The sequence below is a fragment of the Pinus tabuliformis genome, chromosome 2_2 (assembly GCF_031772625.1).
Source record: "Pinus tabuliformis cultivar Carrire ecotype Pingquan chromosome 2_2, CPIR1, whole genome shotgun sequence".
NCBI lineage: Eukaryota > Viridiplantae > Streptophyta > Pinopsida > Pinales > Pinaceae > Pinus > Pinus tabuliformis.
Window position 1 is genome coordinate 834,620,548 of NC_142300.1, and position 7,070 is coordinate 834,627,617.

Below are 7,070 nucleotides of genomic sequence, written 5' to 3' on the forward strand. Positions count from 1 at the left end.
ACCGGAAAAGCGAATATACGTTGTAACACTCCCTGCCTTCCAAAGGTGCCTAGATAGAGGACAGGCCAGACGCAACAGAGCGACCAGGAGTGAATTACCCACATAGGGGGGAAAGAGACGACCATCTCGAAGCACATTGAGACCTACAGGCAACACCGGCGAGACCCAACACAAGGGAAGGCAACCCGATTAGGAGTCAGAGGATCCATAGCACCTACCTACCTTGATTTGGAAAGGACCTCATCTTTCTTCATCATTTTTGCACCGATTGACTAAGGGTAAGGGATCTATTCTCTGCAACCATGTAGATTTGACAACCTAACGATACATCCAATACCAATTAGTTAATGAATACGGCTCTAGCACAGATTAGACGCGTTGTTAGACCTCTAGATCTCAGAAACCATAACCAAGATTAGACCAAGCAAGAAGGAAAGGGAGGGAAGGAGGTCAGGTTATCACAGAGCTCTTTGAGGGGAATAGGGGAATAAATATGAGTAAGTGGCACAAATTTTGTTCGAACCTTTTGGTATGTATGTATCCCTTCCCCCGGAACTACAGATAGATCCAAAGATCCACGAGAAACTCCATTCCGCACTGCTGAGTCGTCGGACTTATCCACGAAGGATGGGATGGAATTTGAGTTTGTGGATTGCGTCGGGGAAAATCTACCTACCAAAGATAGGCAGATATATAGACGCATTTCCCGCTGCTAAGAGAGAGCAAGGAACAAAATGATTGTTTGTTCAGACTAGCACCCACCCTCACTCCTTTCGGGTATGCGGGTACTAAGAGTCCTCCCACTACCATCCAGCAGACAATATATCATCCAGCTGGGTCTTGCTGGTATCAACAACAACAATCTAAATCACAACCTATGGAAACAGGAACAACAACTCACTATGGCTCTTGGCTAGCCCAGACAACATCCTGTGGGTGAGTAAATGCAACAAGACAGGCTAGACGATGTCCTAGGCTATAGTAGATCGAGAGGTCATTATGTCCCTTGTCCCCAATAGGAAATAATATGGGTAATATGTTTCCATACAATGTTGCTCCGATCTGACCCAGCTGGTGAGCAATCCCAGTCCACGGCAGAGGAGACATCGAGCTTACCTTTGTTCACTTCTTCTCCACCAAGCACGGGAGTTTGGGTGGGGATAACTGTAGGTGAGTGGCTACCTGAGGAAACTTTTATTCGATTCGCCAGCTGGGAGGCACCTACCTCATCCCGATCGCAAGGAGAGGTTCACCATGATGGGCTAGGTACTTCTCGTCCCGGAAAGGAAGGACTGGACATCATACTTTTGCAGAATGCTCTTCATATTTACGGATTCGCATGCATATAGACAAACTCACTCCCTCCTTCTTAATGTCTTTCCTTATCCATCTGACTGAGGTAGATATATATATATATATATATATATATATATATATATATATATATATATATATATATATATATATATATTATGACTGACTTCCACTTATTGATTGATCCCGGAAAATTGAATGGTTCCATATTGGGATCAAATGAAATGAGAGTGATACTGAGGTTTCATGAATGGACCCCTAGCTAGCAGCCCACCCACACCTGTGTAGAGTGGATCGTTCAGCATCTGTGGCACGAACCAATTTTTTACCCATCGGCCCTAGTATCATAGGTGACCAAACGGCCACCCCCCTAATTACTGGACCAACCTACTATTATAATTCCATAAACACCTAGCGAAGATATGGCAGAGAGATGAAGTATACCTATGTTCGAATCTGGTGATACCATACCATGATCAAAAGGTACAATGGCTCGAGCAACCAAACTTAGCATAGATGTAAACACTAGAGCCATTCTAAAAAGAGATAAATTAGCACTACTTGGTGAAATAGCTTCTTTCATAGCTAATTTCAAACCATGTGCTAAAGGTTGTAACAATACAAACGATCCAACTACATTAGGACCCTTTCGACGTTTCACGAGAGCCATTACTTTTCGTCTAACACTAAGAAGGCTACTCCTAGTAGAAGTGGTATGATTATTCCAGGTATTTCAGCTAGAATAGCAATGTACGTTTCCGATTTCCTATTAACTCATGATTGGGGTCACCTCGATCATGTCATGATATTTCTCTCATGATTGGGCCAATCATGATAAGGATGGGACCTATTCTCGAGGAGCAGCTCCAAAGGGAGAGGAACTATTCACTATTCAAGGTCATCCCCTATATTTCTTTCTTCCCCTCAAAGCCTGCGCATAGCTCAGGTAAGGTCATCCCCTTCCCCTCAAAGAGCTAGAAGGTGGTAAGGTATAATCCTTACTTAGCAGAGCTAGTGGAAAATAAGGTCCAGGATGATGGCGGCCCAGTGGTTCTTCAAGTTCCTCTCCCGGCCGTCGAGCAATGGCCACCTTTTAGTTCTCAAGTTCCTCTCTTTTGGGGCCCCTCCCCCTTCTTTGGTCAGGAGAGTGATTTCATAACCTCACCCCCTTCCCCAAAAGAGAGTTGCTCATCTTAGTTACTTATTTGAGAGGGGCCACATTACCTCTCCCATAGGTCGAGAGTTCGACAGGCTCATCCTCACCTTTCCGGGGGCATCCTCTCTTTTAGGGCCCCTCCCCCCTGGAGAGTTGCTTGTCTCCTCCCACGTTACCTCTCCCATAGGTCGAGAGTTCGACAACTCACTCTCACCTTGCCGGACCTAGATTTCTTCTCCTCAAAGCCTGAGCAGAGCCAAGAAGAAGGTCCTGAAAGAAAGGACCTGACTCTCTCTCCCAATTGGTAGGTAATAGTGGTCGATGCTAAAGGGAGAGTGACATTCGCAACTCACTCTATGTTCTCGGCCTGGGTTATATTCCATCTTTCTTTCCAAGAGTAATACCCCGTACATAGTCCATGTCTGGGGAGGTGCGGTAGATAGGTCTCCCACTTAGATCCCCGTTAGAATATTCGAGAGAGATAAGGGATTGCTCCATTAGGTAGGTTTTTACGATCTGGAGCCAGCCGGTAATGGACCTCGCAGATAGCCAAGCTAACCTTTGTTCCACTGCCTGCTACCGAGATGATTTCTTTATGCCCATCGAAGAACCTCAAGATGCTAATCCACGAGAAACGATACGAGGAATGCGAAATAACTTATATATGGAGCAAGAGCGCCAGTGAAAATACATCAGTTTCTTACTCGTGCAAAGGAACTATTTCTCGGTGACTTAGGCAACTTATAACGATGTTTGTCTCGCATGTCACTAGGAGGATTGGGATCCCTACAAAAGGCTTTATGAGGCTCCTGTCTCAATTCATATTTAGCCGCAAGAAATCTACGTCTGTGATCTCGTATATTTCGCTTCTCCAACATATTCCTAATAATCCCCCTCATCCCTCTGCGAAAAGCTGCTCCACGATGGTATAGTCTCATCTTGCATGTTGGCCGACGTTACAATAGTCACATTGAAACCTCAAATATGCTCGGAAATATCAAAATGATCTTCCAGTTCCGGGAAGAATTCGCAAAACTCCATCTCCATCGGGAATTTAATGGAGTTTTTCCGTATCTCGACCAAAGAATTGTAGAGAGACATTACTGCCAAAATATTTTCCAAGGAATTATACATCATATGCCCTCGGAGAGTGCTTTGTCATGCTAGGTTACTGACATATGCCGTGTCTTTCTTGGACCCCTGATCAGGAAAAAATTGATTGGATCGAAACGACTTTCCCGTCGAAGCTCCTTGTGCCTGTATGAATCTCTGACTGCACTGAATCTCCATAGCCAATTCTCTATTAGTCATTATGAAATTTTGGAGTGCCTTTGGAACTACCATTATTTCACACAATCTAGGAACTTCCATGATGTTGGCGTGATTCGATTTTAGCAACGGATCTTGACGTAATCTAGATCCGTTGCTAAAGTACATACACCAACCAACGGATCTTTTTATTTTGTTTCTTGGAAGAAACAAAATAAAAAGAGCGTAGGGTAGGTATAGAAAAACACTCCTAGCTAGGATATGATGGATGAACAAGCTCATTACCTCCGTAGGGTAGGTATAGAAAAATGAACAAAAGCCACATAAAACACTCCTAGCTAGGATATGATGGATGAACAAGCTCATTACCGCTGGCCCTAAGCTTAACAAATTTGGTTAGGGAGCAAGGCAGCCTTGCTGGAGCAACAAGGTTACCACCCGTATATCCAGCGAGTGGGCCTTCAGGGGCTACCAGGCACGGTCTCCCAGCCCATATATATGGGGTGTCCCATCTCTAATCGCTAGGATACCATCACAGGTTAGGCGTAGGATACCAACACAGGTGGCCATTGTGACATGATACCTCCGGACCTAAGCTTAGAAGGAACACCAGCTAAGGCACAAAGCCCTGTTTGGCTAACCTGGGCACCCATCCCATTGTCACTTAACGATGCAGCTGGGGGAGAGTCCCTCATTAATGATAGCCCACATTGACTCAGTGCCTTAGTGATTCCAGGGCAAGGCATAGGGTGTTGAGGCCCTTTTTAAAGGTGTGGAGTACTATTCTTTGCACCCAATGGCTGACAGCTCAGTATTGCTTCAAGCTCGGTATTACCTGCATTAAGTGAGTTGCATATGAGTATAACCAATTTAATTCTTGAGATGGCGACAAACCCAGGAACACCATGCCTTGTTGGAACCAAGATGAACCATCCTCACTAGGACACCATCACAGATTAGGCGTAGGATACCAACAGATTCACGGATGATGTTAGGGAGCCAGGGGACTGCCTTGCCTCACCAGAGTGGTACCACCCGTCTGGTGACGGACGAGTGGGCCTGAGGGGGAAGACATGACTCGCAGCCCATAGGGGTGTCCATCATTAGGTGTAGGATATCAACAAATTCACAGATACCAACAGATTCATGGATGATGTTAGGGAGCCATGGTCATTCTCTGCTTGCCTCAATGGGAGGTTTACCACATGGTTACGATCACGTGGGCCTAGAGCGGCAGACACGACTCTCAACCTCACTGCTGAGGTTGTCCATCATTTGGTTAGGGAGCAAGGCAACCTTGCTGATGTTAAGTGGTGCCACCCGTATATCCGGCGAGTGGGCCATTAGGGGCTACCAGGGGCTTTCTCCTAGCCTCCTACTTTTGGTAGTGGTGGTCCCGTTGCCGATCCTCTTTGGTACCAATGATTGGTTGTTTTTTTTTCTTTCTTTTGTTTCCAACCTTCATATCTAAAGAGTGCACGGAAGGTACAATGTACAATTAGTATTTAGGCGGTTTGAGGGGGTAATTTCCTTAGTTTGTATTAAATAGTTACATAACTAAACTTAATTTTGAAAGGCCAACAAGACGTTGTGTCAATTTAACATAACTGAAATTATAAAATCTATAGCATAATTTTAGTCAAATAACCATAGTATTTGATATGTGATGATATGATTTGATTATATAATAACTGCACATGAACCCAAAATTGCAAATGAATCAAATGAGCCTAATTTTTGATAATGTGTCTATGAATCTTAAGATAAAATGTTTACAATGTACTTCAATTTCAATGTCCATCAAAATGGAGTTTGAAGTACATTAAAATGGAGTCTTCATATCTAATGTGAAGATAGGGGTTTGATAATGCCATAATAGAACACGAGTCCAATGCGCTATAAATTTGAAAATGATATACTAAGGTTTGGTCAATTCATGTCAAAGCTAGCATCGCAAGTTCTGAATGACAAGTGAGTCTTCTTTCCTGATATGCGAAGGTTTGGTCTATTCATGTCAAAGCTAGCATCGCAAGTTCTGAATGACGAGTCTTTATGCCTAATATTAGTGCAGGGTTTGATAATATTATGTTAGGGTTTGTATTATGTAGGTAAAGTTTAATTTTGAACTTGCAGAAAAACTTTGAATTTCTGTTCATTGAATTTTGTCAAAGTAATGGTCAATTCTGTTGTTGAAGTTGAAATCAGTGTACAAAATTTCATACAATGAAACATGTTGAGTTTTGTTGAGTCAAAAGCCTGGAAAATAGCACTCAACAAATTATGGAGAATCTGCACTGGGTTGGGAGTTACTTTGCTGCTGTGTGTATATATTTGTGCATTTATATTGCACAGTTCGAAGTGAAATCCATGGATGCGTTTTGAGAATTGAACCAAGTTAAAATTCAGCTTAAAGAAAAGGGCAGAATTGAGCTGTGATGGTGTGCGTAAGCTGCATGATGCGTTCAGCTATATGTCATTTACTACATAAAAGGAAATGTGGAACCCGTGAGGTCTGCGTGTGAAAGCGGCATTTCCTTCAAATTTGATTTATGTGAAAGCTAATGTGCCGTGTTTAAACTACTGAGCTTAGTTACCAAGTTTTAAAAATTCAAAAATACGCCCGTTCGATTCGGTTAGGCAGGAAAATCGGTCTTTCGAATTCGGTACGGGTTTGTGTATATAAAATTTAATATTTAAAAAAACAAAAAGCATATATTTAAAAAATTACAATTATGATCAGGATTCTTGTTAATAAAAAATTTAATATTTAAAAAATTAAAAAATATAAATTTTTATAGAGTAATAGTAAATTAGTATATTATAATAATTGTGATCGTGAAAATAGTAAATTTTATATTTAGATGTAATAAAAAATAGTAAATTTGCAGTGGTTAAAAATAATAATTTTTTCTAACAAAAAATAATAAATTCATATTTATAAATATTTGTAAAATATATCATCTCTAATATTTTTATATTGAATTTTATATAATGGTATTCTTTTTCAAAATTATTATGTTTGTTATAAAGACTTGTAATATCTAATTTTTTCCATATTGAATTTAATACATTTTTTACCATATTGAATTTTATATAGCAGTATTTTTTTTCAAATTCGATAAGTATGCTTCCTCGACTCTAACACTCTTCCCCACTCTTAAAAAAATAGAAAACCATGAATTAAGGTTTGGGTGTGGTTCTCTCTTGGTGTCTATTTTGGATTGAGTAGAATGTAGAACCTTCAATTAGGTAAGCAACTCTTTAAAGTGTAGGATGGCTAAATCTACAAGAAGAGATTTAGGTTGTTTTAGTTATTATGCCGAAGGCGTTG